The sequence below is a fragment of the Papaver somniferum genome, unplaced genomic scaffold, assembly GCF_003573695.1.
Source record: "Papaver somniferum cultivar HN1 unplaced genomic scaffold, ASM357369v1 unplaced-scaffold_99, whole genome shotgun sequence".
In the NCBI taxonomy this organism is placed as follows: Eukaryota; Viridiplantae; Streptophyta; class Magnoliopsida; order Ranunculales; family Papaveraceae; genus Papaver; species Papaver somniferum.
This window is the reverse complement of record NW_020653081.1, coordinates 9,265,826-9,279,252: the sequence shown is the minus strand read 5'-3', so window position 1 is coordinate 9,279,252 and position 13,427 is coordinate 9,265,826.

The window sequence follows — 13,427 nt, the reverse complement described above, 5'->3', positions numbered from 1 at the left end:
GATGTCTACTACGTTGTTTCAAAAGGGTTCAACGAAATTCCTTCTAGGTTAAGAGATAATCTCGAAACTCTACAGATGACCAAAAAATTATTTTTGTTTTTCACTCCACAATTAACATCCATGATTCACAAACCAACCAACCATTTTTGATTATTACAAATTATAATGTCTTAATATTGTTGGGTGCAATAATAAAAAACAAGGAAAAATCAAATAAGCAAATGTTATTGATACTTAGCTCCTTTATAATGGAAGTGATCGATTTGATGAAACGAATGAGCTCCCTATATCTCCGGAACAGCAACAAGGCAAAACTTTGGAAAAACAGAGTGAGTCACGTGTTCAACAAGTTGACCTTAAGACATTAGCGCCCGGATACACTCAAGAGTGATGCTATAGCCCTCAGAGGACGGATATCTCCAGGATAAAACACCCTACTACACCTACTACTAGCATATGTAGTAGATGCTCAACTTGAGCTTGGCAACTCCGAAAAAACCGTTAAGGAAAATCGCGAACTCTTAAGAAACGCTATAAAATATTTTCCCTTAGGGGTCCCTCTAAAATATATAGCAACCCCTTTCTCATAGATTTTACAAAAGTAGTGAATTTCTTTATATAATGGACTAAAACAATTTAAGAAGAAAAACTCCCCGATGTGGGACTAAAAGGTTTATATAGTTTCTTAAAACTACTAAAAATTGGAAACTCCACGATGTGGGACTAAAAAGTTGCATTCACAAAATAAAACAATAAATTATAATTTTTTATTAAACTTTAAAAAAAAAATTTGTTAATCGTTTTCCAACATTATATTGGGCGAGAAATCAGATTTTTTCACTACACTCGAAATCCCGTTAAAGAACCGGTATAGACATAACTGGACGTTGTTGATACTAGATTCCAGATGATAAGATAAAAGCTCCAATAAATCGCCTAGTTACACATACAATAGTATAGAGAAACATAGCTGCTACTACTTTTCTAGATGAAATTGGTTTGTAAAGATGAGCAGAAAGGAAAAATAGTTTTCTTCTTTTCTAGATCGTATAGCTAACACTAACTCAGTCCAATTAGGGTTTGTGTTTTTCCCTATGTAACATGCATATCTCAGCAGTCATGTGACATAGCTTGTTCATTAGCAACGGAAGGAATTTTTTGCCAAAAAATATCCGAAAAACTAAAGCAGGAATCTGATGCAAATTGAATACGTAAAACTCACTTGAAGTATGACGTGCTACATTACGGAATGTGTAGTAACGGTATGATCGCTGAGACATGTGATCATACCATATATACGCTTGTGAAGATATAACTATCTGATGTATACGAAATAAGGAATGTACACGATGTAGGATTTAGATCAGTCTATTGGTAGTTTATCCAACCGTGAAACACTCGCCAAGTCAAGGATTTAACTTGTTTCCATCTTCTACATAAATAAAAAAAGAAGAAGAAACCATACATGATATACGTTCACAAACTTCAGTACAAAAAAAAATAACAGTTGCAAAGAAAGGAAAAAATCATTGTCTTCCTCAAGTACTATTACATCATTTATATATGTGGCGTACATTGCTGATATGAATAGAAACACTTGTTTTATGATCTTTTTAGGGAAATAGTCATGCTCCCAGAAATTCAAATACAAAGTTGGTGTAGTATCCACACGTGAGTTTTTTCACTAATAACCAAACAAAATCTGAAGTAGTTCTCATCCCATATTTCCATGACATCTGAAACATAAAGATAATCAACGGATTAATACTTAAACCAAGAACCCGGAGTTTGATTTCCATGACAAATCTGAACCCTGAACAATCAAACGAATTAATACCTAAACCAAGAACCTGGAGTTTAGTAAGAGGATGTTGGTGTTGGATTAACTTCAACATAGAAGTCACTAACAAGTTGGTTAGGACAAGATTAGGAAATTGATGTAATCCTAAGGGAATTAGAAGTCATCTATTCTAAGAAAAGGTAAGACATGTAATAAGGTAATAGGACTAGGAAAAGGAATTCATAGTTCTATATATATATGATCACCAAAGTTGTGGTTGATTATATGAGCAAGATTAGAGCTTGTGTTTAGTTTTGAGAGATTTTCTAAACATCAATAAAGAGAGTTGTCTTTATATAAGCTAAGTTTCATCTTGCAGTTGCCATTAATTGGTATCAGAGCTTGTCTACACCGAGCCATGGGAGACGAGAGCACCATCATACGTACAAGATTTTTCACAAGCACAGTTGAAGCTTAAGGGGGAGAACGTTAGATTAACTTCAACATTAAGCCTAAGATAATTTCTAACAAGTTGGTTAGGATAAAGAAAAGGCAATTGATGTAATCCTAAGGGAATTAGAAGTCATATAGTTCTAAGAAAAGGAAAGACATGTAATAAGGTAATAGGACTAGGAAAAGGAATTCATAGTTCTATATATATATGATCACCAAAGTTGTGGTTGATCATATGAGAAAGATTAGAGCTTGTGTTTAGTTTTGAGAGATTTTCTAAACATCAATAAAGAGAGTTGTCTTTATATAAGCTAAGTTTCATCTCTCAAAACTAAACACAAGCTCTAATCTTGCTCATATGATCAACCACAACTTTGGTGATCATATATATATATAGAACTATGAATTCCTTTTCCTAGTCCTATTACCTTATTACATGTCTTACCTTTTCTTAGAACTAGATGACTTCTAATTCCCTTAGGATTACATCAATTTCCTAATCTTTTCCTAACCAACTTGATAATGGAGCCAGCAATCACATGACTGGTAAGAGACACTACTTTTCTGAACTCAATGAGAAAATCAAAGGACAAGTGAAGCTTGGGGATGGATCTTCTGTAAAAATTGAAGGGAAAGGATCAATTCTATTTCAGAGAAAGACCGGAGAACAGAAGCTTGTCACAAACATCTACTTCATCCCAAACCTACAAAGCAACATTCTAAGTTTAGGACAAGCTACAGAAGTTGGATGTGATGTTAGAATGCGACAAGATTATCTAACAGTTCATGACCCAAGTGGAAGACTTTTAGTTAGAGTCTCACGCTCACAGAATAGACTCTACAAGATAAGTATCATGATTGGAAGACCATTGTGTCTGAATATGAGACTGGAAGATCAGACATGGAAGTGGCACGCAAGGTTAGGACACATAAGTTTCAGAACCTTAAAAACTATGTCTCAGAACAAGATGGTTCGAGGTCTACCACAACAAAATGGAGTGGTGGAGAGGAGAAACAGGACTCTAATGGATATGACAAGAAGTTCTTTAAAGGCTATCAGGTACCTAATTATCTATGGGGAGAAGCTGTACGACACTCCACATACCTATAAACAGGATACCTACGAAAGCTCTGAAAGACATGACTCCATATGAAAGTTTTCGAAAGAGAAAACCAAACATAGATCATTTAAGAGTATTTGGTTGCAAAGCATACGCAAAAGTTGATTCTACAACTCTTAAGAAACTGGATGATCGATCTCAGACTCTTGTGAATCTAGGAATTGAGCTTGGATCCAAAGCTTACAGATTATTCAATCCAACAACGAAAAGAGTGATAGTGAGTTGAGATGTGGTATTCGATGAAAAAGCAAACTGGAACTGGAAAGAAACTAATGATGGACCAAGTAGGGATCCAGGAATGTTTCACATGAGATGGGGTCAAGTAATTGATGAAGGCGAAGGACCCATAATCATCAATACCAATGGAAACAATGATGTTAATCAAGAAGAAGAAGAGAATAATGAAACCACTGACAATAACGAAGAAGTAGAAGAAGAAGAAGAAGAAGATATCGATGAAATAACTCAACCCATTCCACTGGAAAATCAACAAGACAGATACAAAAGCCACAGTATCTGGAGGATTATGTTCTTCAAGCTGCAGAAGAATGTGAGATTATGCTACTTTCTGTTAATGATGAACCAAGGAATTTTCAGGAAGCAAAGGTCTCGACTAAATGGACACAAGCATGTAGAGAAGAAATTATCTCAATCAACAGAAACAAGACTTGGTTTCTAGTTGATAAGCCAGGTGGGGTAAAAGTGATTGGTCTTAAGTGGATCTTCAAAATAAAACGGAATGCTGATGGTACTGTCAACAAATATAAGGCAAGACTTGTAGCTAAGAGATACGTTCAAGAATCAGGCATAGACTTTGATGAAATTTTCGCACCAGTTGCTAGACTAGAGACAATTCGTCTCTTAATAGCAGAAGCAGCATCAAACTCATGGGAAATTCACCACTTACACGTTAAGACAACATTCTTACATGGTGAATTGCGAGAAGATGTGTATGTTGAACAACCAGAAGGTTTTGAAGTAAAAAGACAAGAGCATAAGGTTTATAAGTTATCAAAAGCTATATATGGTCTAAGACAAGCTCCTCGAGCCTGGAATACAAAGTTAGATCAAATCTTAAGAGAAATCAGATTTGTTAAGTGCTCTAAAGAAACATCAGTATACAGAAGAGAAGAAAAGGGAACGCTTCTTGTGATTGCAGTCTATGTAGATGATCTATTTTTGACTGGCAACTCCCTTAAGTTGATCAATGATTTCAAGAGAGAAATGTCATCAAAGTTTGAGATGTCAGATCTCGGAAAACTCACTTATTACCTTGGCATATAATTCCATCAAGGAGTAGATGAGATTCAGATTAAACAAGAAGCTTATGCAAGGAGAATTATGAAAGAAGCAGGACTTGAAACTTGTAATACAACTAAGATACCAATGGAGTTTGGACTTAAAGTTTCAAAGGCACAAGAATAAGCTGAGATTGATCCAACAAGTTATAGAAGAAATGTTGGATGCCTAAGATACTTATTACACACAAGACCAAATTTGGCTTTCTCTGTGGGAGTAGCAAGCCGTTATATGCAGAGTCCACGCAAGTCTCATGGTGATGTAATAAAGCAGATATTGAGATATCTAAGAGGAACAATTAGCTATGGATTGAAGTATGGTCGAGGAGGATCAAAAGGAATTGTTGGGTATAGTGACAGCAGTCATAATATTGACCAAGATGATGGAAAAGGTACAACCGGTCATATATTTTATCTAGGAGAAGCACCTATTACATGGTGTTCACAGAAGAAAGACACTGTGGCTCTCTCATCCTGTGAAGCTGAGTTTATGGCTGCAACTGAAGCAGCTAAACAATCAATATGGCTTCAAGAATTGTTGGGTGAAATCAAAGGAAGAGAACCTGAAAAAGTTCTCATCAAGAATGATAATAAGTCTGCAATTGCACTCACTAAAAATCCAGTGTTTCATGGGAAGACGAAACACATTCACAAAAGGTATCATTTCATACGAGAATGTATCGAGAAGGAGATCATCAACGTTGAACACATACCAGGAACTGAGCAGAAAGCAGATATATTGACAAAGGCATTAGTTCGGATCAAGTTTGAAGAAATGAGACAATTGATTGGAGTACAAGATATGTCACGGGTAAGGTTGAGGCTTAAGGGGGAGAATGTTGGATTAACTTCAACATAGAAGTCACTAACAAGTTGGTTAGGACAAGATTAGGAAATTGATGTAATCCTAAGGGAATTAGAAGTCATCTAGTTCTAAGAAAAGGTAAGACATGTAATAAGGTAATAAGACTAGGAAAAGGAATTCATAGTTCTATATATATATGATCACCAAAGTTGTGGTTGATCATATGAGCAAGATTAGAGCTTGTGTTTAGTTTTGAGAGATTTTCTAAACATCAATAAAGAGAGTTGTCTTTATATAAGCTAAGTTTCATCTTGCAGTTGCCATTACTTGGATGTAATGGATAAGGAAGTCCCTTGCGATCCATGATACTCAATGGCTTGGACTGGTAAACCCAAATCCAACAAATATATACTCATGTAGAACATTAGAAAACCCCAACTCTTCACCGTGGAATACTGTAAAAAAAATATACCAAGAATAGAATACTGTAAAAAATCATAATTTTGTACCTTGAATTACAAAATAGCTGATATCAAATCTTTTAGCTCAGACTGTCGCAGCCATTGCTTCATGCAAAACCAAACCGCGGCCATTTGAATTACAAATTAGCCGATATTAAATCTTTTAGCTCACACTGTCGCAACCATTGCTCCATGAAAAACCAATTATGACGCGACCATTGTTCACGTGACAAGAGCTTCATGCAAAACAAAAAGCAAACAAAACCCTAAAAGCGAAAGAAAAATAAAACAACAAAAACCCCAGCAAAAAAAAAATGAACACCAAAACTTTGGGATCTAGGGTCGGCTCGAGTGCTTTTATAAAGGGAGTGACCAAGCTATAAAATTTCCGAAAAGAAGAAAATTACGGAAATCTTGGAATATAATATTATGAATGAAAAATCTTGTGGATTTTTGGAATATATCTATTTTATTTTTGGAATATCTCAAAGATTGTTATTAAACTCTCCTAAATAAAATCTTTGCATCTTTTACAGTCGAAGATTTGAATATATTCTTAAATTATTTCTAATTGATATTCTCTGGAGTTTAACATTAAAAAAGTAAAATATGCTCGGGTGAGGGCATCCACGCCCATAATTTCTAGAAAAAAAAATCTGTTTAGGGGAAAAAATATTCCTAGTTTAGGAAATAACATCATGACTACAAACCTTTTGTAACTTATGATAGCTAAATTATTTTGGTATCATCGTAATTAATGGTCGCTAATATTTTTGTATAAGAAAAATTGCATATCAAGGTATAACAAAATTAGAATTTTGCTTTATTTAATAAATAGTTACATTAAACTTATTTTATTTTTAATTATGGTATGAACAAAATTAAGAAAAGAAAAGTAATATGAAAATATGGTTTATCATTTTGTTGTTTTTGTTATTGCTTGAATTTTTGTATGCTAGTTTTTGTATTGGCTCACTTGACATTTCAATTATTGTTTCAATTTTATTTTTTGTTTCAGATTTTAACAGTGCTGTAATTTTTTACTTTCGAACAGGATCACTAAAATAATTTTTCGCGACACAAGGATTCAAAGGTTAGTACCATGACCAATTTTATCAATTTTATTTTTTGTAATTCTCTTTCGAAGTTTAATTTTATTCTTTAGCCTTAATTAACAGAATGGAGTTGTAATTAAGAAAAGAACGATTTTGAGAACTGTCATCGGACATTGGACAATTTTTATATATTTTTATTCATAAATTATGCGATTGATTCTATGATTGATGCATGATTGATTCAATTTTTTGATTTTTACGATTTCATGAATGTGCAATTGATTTTCGATTTAATGTATTTTTGGCAACATTTTATTTTTTGAGATAACAGATTTAGGCAACAAAAAAATACTTTTTCCGTAAAAAACTCTCGTGGGATCAAAATATATTTTCCACTTTCTCCATTAAGCCACGTCAAATAAATTTCCTTTTAAAAATCTTTGATGGGGTCAGAATCAACCAGAAGCTCCGGTTAACCACGACGCTCGAAAAAACTCTGTTTTTATATATATATATATATATATATATATATATATATATTTAAAGTGAAACTCACGTAAGTTTGAAAAATAACATATATATGTTTTTGCTCCCTCGCGCGAACATCTGTCTTTTGAAGCGAGAGTATATTTTCAAAGATTTCTGAAAGCTCGAAGATAAAAATTTTCATGAAAGCTCATAAACAAAATTTTATTACTAACAGATGCACGTTTGTTCAAAAAAGAATTCTCTCGTACGAGCATCCACCTTTGAAACGAGAGTTTATTTCACTTTGTGAAATCTCACGTATTTAAAAAATAAAATTTTGTTTTTGTTGAAAGCTCATAGACAAAAATTTTATCTTTAGACTCAGGCCTATTTTGTTTGTTTCTTAAACTAACAAACGAACGTACGCGCTAAAACGGATTCCTTTCTTGGACCCGGATCCGTGAATCCTAAACCGACCAAGGTTCCATCACCAAATCAGCGGTGCTACACCACTTTACGCTCGTTAGACAATGCTCTATCATGCCACTGGGATCTTCCTTCAAGTCATGGTTCGCTCGTACAATCGAAAATCCGGTAACATCTTATCTTACGACTAAGTTCAGTTACTTATTTCGTTTATGACTAGAAAATCACCATTCAGTGCTGACTGAGGAACATGATTGTCCCTCACTAAGCAGTGGACTTAATGTAGATGGTGGATTTTCGACAAGGGCTAAAATCGTAAACCCATAATTATATATGCTCCTGATCTAGCAATCAGACGAGTATTGAGGCTCATATCTCTTATCGAAAGCGTGATAACTCATGCCACGAGAATCTCTGACTGAGAATACTGTCTCTCAGAGTATATGTAGATGTGTAGTCTCTCAGCTGAGGCAACGACATATCTCATGAATACTGAGCAATTTCAGTGATCACTTTCATATAGAATCGCAAGATTAGACGTCTCCTAGACAGCTTGCTTGCTAGTATAGAGCAGTAACGTCTTCAGGATGTAACAATGTTTTCCCAGACTGTATATAAGAAATATGACGCTTGAACAAGATCATATCACTCAACTTCTGAATAATTAATGCTCCTAGGCGATCGTACTAGTATGGAGCCATCAATTAATTATTCCTAAATCATTAGATTCATTCACTGAATCCTTGAAAAATATTCAATGTTTTTCATAATATTTCGTTACTTCAATTCATGGTTTTCTCAACAGAGCTCCATGGGTTAGTAATAAATATTCAGCATACGGGCATCTGAGCTACTTTCAAGTAAGCCCCAACAAAAATGATACAAGTGTGCTCAACAATAATGCACTAACGAGCACCTGAATGCACGGATGAGCCTCTCAAAACATGACGGGACAATGAACCTATGCAAAATAGGAAAGAAAATAATAAATAATAAAATAATAACCAAGGCGCTGGGGGACTGGGCCCACTGGCCGGACGGTCGTGCCGTGACCAGTCTCACGCCCAATTATATATTTTATTATTTTCCTTGATCTCATGAAAATCCCTTCATTTGAACAAATATCCTTCGTTTTAAGGAAACTCCTCAGTTCCATGGTGTTTCCTTCGCATCAAATAAATAACATAAAATTGAGAAAAGGTGTTGTAGGACCGTGTCTACTAGCCGATCGACTATGCCCTAGTCATGGACGGTCCCACACCTCATGATTCCTCATTATTTTATTATTATTTTCCTAATCTCATGAAACTCCTTAATCTCATGGTATTTCCTTCAAACCATGAAAAAATAAGATAAAATTAGGGAAACTCGTGGGACCGGGCCCTAGCCGGACGGTCATTCCCTTGCCGGTCCCACACACCCTTTATTTTTTTATTATTATTTTTATGTTTCCTTGATCCCATGAAATTCCTTGATTTCATGGTATTTCCTTCAAATTATGAAAATTCTTTCAAATCATGGAAATAATACATAAAATTAGGAAAAACTCACGGGAATGGGCCTTAGCCGGCCGACCATGCCCAAGCCGGTCCCACACACCCTTATTTTATTATTATTATATTATTTATTTCCTTCATCTCATGAAAACTCCTTCACTTCAAGGAAAATTCCTTTATTTCAATAAACTCCTTGATTTCATGATATTTTCATAAAATCATGAAAAATATAATAAAATTATGAAAAATGTTATGGGACAAGACTCATTGGCCAGCCGGTCATGCCTTGACTATGGCCGGTCCCACACTTCATGATTCCTTCATTTTATTATTATTTTTTCCTTCATCTCATGAAGTTTCTTCAGTTTCAGCAAAAACCCCTAATTTTTTCATATTTTCCCAAATGATTGCTCAAATGCACATAAGAAAATATCAAAATCCTCAGGACTGAGACACCAACACTTTGGTGACGCGAGCATATTACCTTGACCGACCAAGGTTGGCTCGATGTCTTGCAAAAGGCCAGTCCCACATATTTTCATCATTTGACCTAATTTGTTCATATTAGGTTCAAACTCTTCCAAATAATTTTGGAACTTCATAAAATGATCGTCATTCGATCCCGTGACCACCCAGGGTTGGTTTCATGACCCCTTGGTTGGTCCCTCATCCTGTCATAATTAATTAGGTTTTATCACCTAAAGCTCAGACGAGCATTATTTTAATAAATGATTAAACCGACATTTAATCATCCTTTCATCAACATCTTCAAGAGACTTTGGTATTTTTCTCACTGGAGCATCTGGGAGCTACATGGTCGATCCATCATCCATATAGTCGGTCCCTCCTTCATTCCATGGTTAATTCTCAATAGACCATCAATTAATCAAATTAGGGTTTCGAGTCCAAGGTTCATAATCCCATATTCAAACGCTAATAATTTTACGTTGATCTTATGGTACTCGGTCCAGTTTTCAGTATCTTAATTTAACATTTTATCTAGTCACGCTACCAATTATTTATCAAACGAGCAACATTTGCTCAGATGAGCAATATTTGCTCAAACCAAGGAACATTGATTTGATTCACAATGTTTAACAATTCATCGAATGAAGTCATGAAGTCAGCAAAACTGACTAACTAAATACACGTCTGCCTTGCAGACTCCACAATCACGAGACATCAATCGTGTCACACTAGGGGATATTAACTAGGGTTTTGGTATGGCGGTCTATGGCACGTGTGTTCATACACACGATGAGAATGTAAGCAAGTCGTGCAATCAGTTGAAGGAGTTAACAAAGTAGTGGATGGAAAATCGACCAAGTCTCCGCATGTTGAGCAACTGGTTTTAACACACGATTTCCATTTCTCCACTATTTGATCCCATCAACTGTCACACTTCATGGGATCATGGTGTTTACAATTCTAGCGATATAAATAAGTCTTTGAATCATGATTGAAGAAGAGGACATTCTTATGTCAAGCAGACAACACGAGATTAAAAACTCAAAGTCTGAGCAAATTCAATCATTCAGAACTTATCTTATTTTCAGAACACACAACACACCTACATTCTTCAATCACCATTAATCTCATACATTTCTCAGCTTCCCTCCTGCAGATTGACCCATCCTCTCTTGTGACCTAATTTACTCTGGAATGGCCATTTTCTTGGTTTAGGCCGGAGTACTACAGATTGATCTCTCGAATTAAAATCACTCGCTTTTTGCAGTGCATCTGTGTGAGGTTTGACAATTCGCTCGGTTCAAGGAGTTTCCTCCGCACGGTCGTCTCCTCAATTCCGTAAAAACCAGCAACTCGTTTTGCCCCATCTATAATAATATAATTAATACTTAGTTGAATACTCCTTCAAAATGAGGCTATCATATTGCTTTAGCTTTCATGAATATTTTCTTCAAGAATGGCCCCATGCCATCTTTATGCATCACCACTACTCTGTCCTTACTTATTCACGCTCTACAATTCTTCTAACTTGCATCTCCAACCACATCATGCATCTTGGCCATGCCCAAATCCTATTTGGCGCATGCTACTGCTGCATATCGGCCATGCCAGTCAACACCCGAATTTTAACGCCAACTTGTGCACCTTTCCACAACTGGAACAGACTTAACTTGGTGATTCTAAGCATCACCATCGAGATCAATAAGTCGTATTACTCAATGACTTTTGCGGACAAATCCCTTGGAAAATATTAACAAGGCCATAATCCTTGCACATGAGGCACCCACTTCCTACGTTCCATGAAGCAATAAAGCCGCATTCTTCTTCAAATTCGGAACTCATTTTACTATCCATGCACATCTGGTTACTCTTGTCTTTCCCCTTCTCCAAAATCAACTTTAGTATCATCAATTGTTGATTTTCAGTCAATAAGAATATCCGCTTGTGGTTATGATCAAATGCAGGTCTTTGGACACCCTTGTCCAAGCATATTGATCCCTCTCATAAACCAGGTTCAAGCACACTCCTTGTGCGCATCTAGTATTAACGAAGAACACTTTACAAACACAAAACCATGGTGTATCGGTTTTTTCCTAACTTGCGCTTATTTCTTCAGCCTTCCCTTGAGTTTTATTCTAGATAAGAATTGGCCATCTAATTCTTCTTTTATGGCATCACATTGCCACAAAAATGCTGGTTCGCAACTAGACTTTGCATTACCACCAAGGTACATGCATTCGAGAGAGATTCCATCAAACTGACTACAATGAGACACATTTAATTCTACCGCATAGACAGGTTCTCAATTTTATTTTCCACTGCAAAGGTCAACATCATATTTGCATTCAAGAATTTTCGCAAAATTCCCATTACCGCATGTAATGTACATGGTACTGATAACACAACGAAAGAATGCATTCCAAATACATAATCTTTGCATACTTGTGAGAAACGTGGACTTCAAACACCTGACTTGCACCATAGAAGTTAGCATACTCCTTAGTTCTATCATTCCATCACTTGATCGGTTTTCAGTGACTCTTGCGTGTTCGTCTAACACTTTGGGCTGGAATTCAGGCACCTTTTCCATGAAATTTCTTGGCCTGTTGCTCCTTCTAGCTTTAAAGTTCTTTCCAATTGATCTTTCCATACAAGACCAACTTCTTCTAGTCTTCATACTAATGAAACCAAATGCTTCACTACTGAATTTGAGAAATAAATGACACCAACTTGAGTAAAAGAGGGAAAAACCAAGAACTATGTCCCCAAACACAGGTCTGATACCTGTTGTCACATGCCCATTTAATCGCCTAAAATTTTCATGGCACATGACCGACAATACTATATGGTTCAGTGAATCAACTTCACCCACAAGTACACAGCCTTGCACACTTGCATCAAAATATGCATTTGCCTTCACTTATAAGGCTTTACGCAACAGAAGTCTTCATCTTCATTCTCTCTAACTCTTTATGCCCCCATAAGCATAATAGGTTTCCCTGCATTACTTAAACAAACTCAACAAGATAAGCAACTTAATAAACACAAAGAATACTGCAACAAACCCATTTTATTGCAATAAAGGAAGGTTATAAAACTTGGCCATCACATGGACCAAAACATGCCATTCACCCTCTTGGTGAATGCCTAACACTCTCTACAAATCAATGGTTCTTCTCTCAACTAAACAACACCAACATTATTGATTCATAGACTATTTATACTACTAGGATCAGCCAAAACTTCTGTGCAACCGCTTGCACAAGCCTTGGACATCCAAGTGTCCAAGTAGTTTCCATAACCGCCAGCTTCAACTGCCACCTTTTGTGTTGTCATACCAATTGGTGCCGCACCTGTTCTTGTTGGTTATGAACACTCTAATATGGTTATAAACACAATTTATAACCGTTCTAACTTGTCTCACTTCATTGGCATGCTCACAAATCCAATAACCAACTCCTAACCGTCACCTGAGCCATATTGCATAATTGTTGCGCTTTACTGAACTCGGCTTTCATATTGCCCAACTGTTGCGCTTTACTGCACCTGGCCTCCATATTCCACCATTGTTGCGCTTCAATCATCTTGGCCACTTC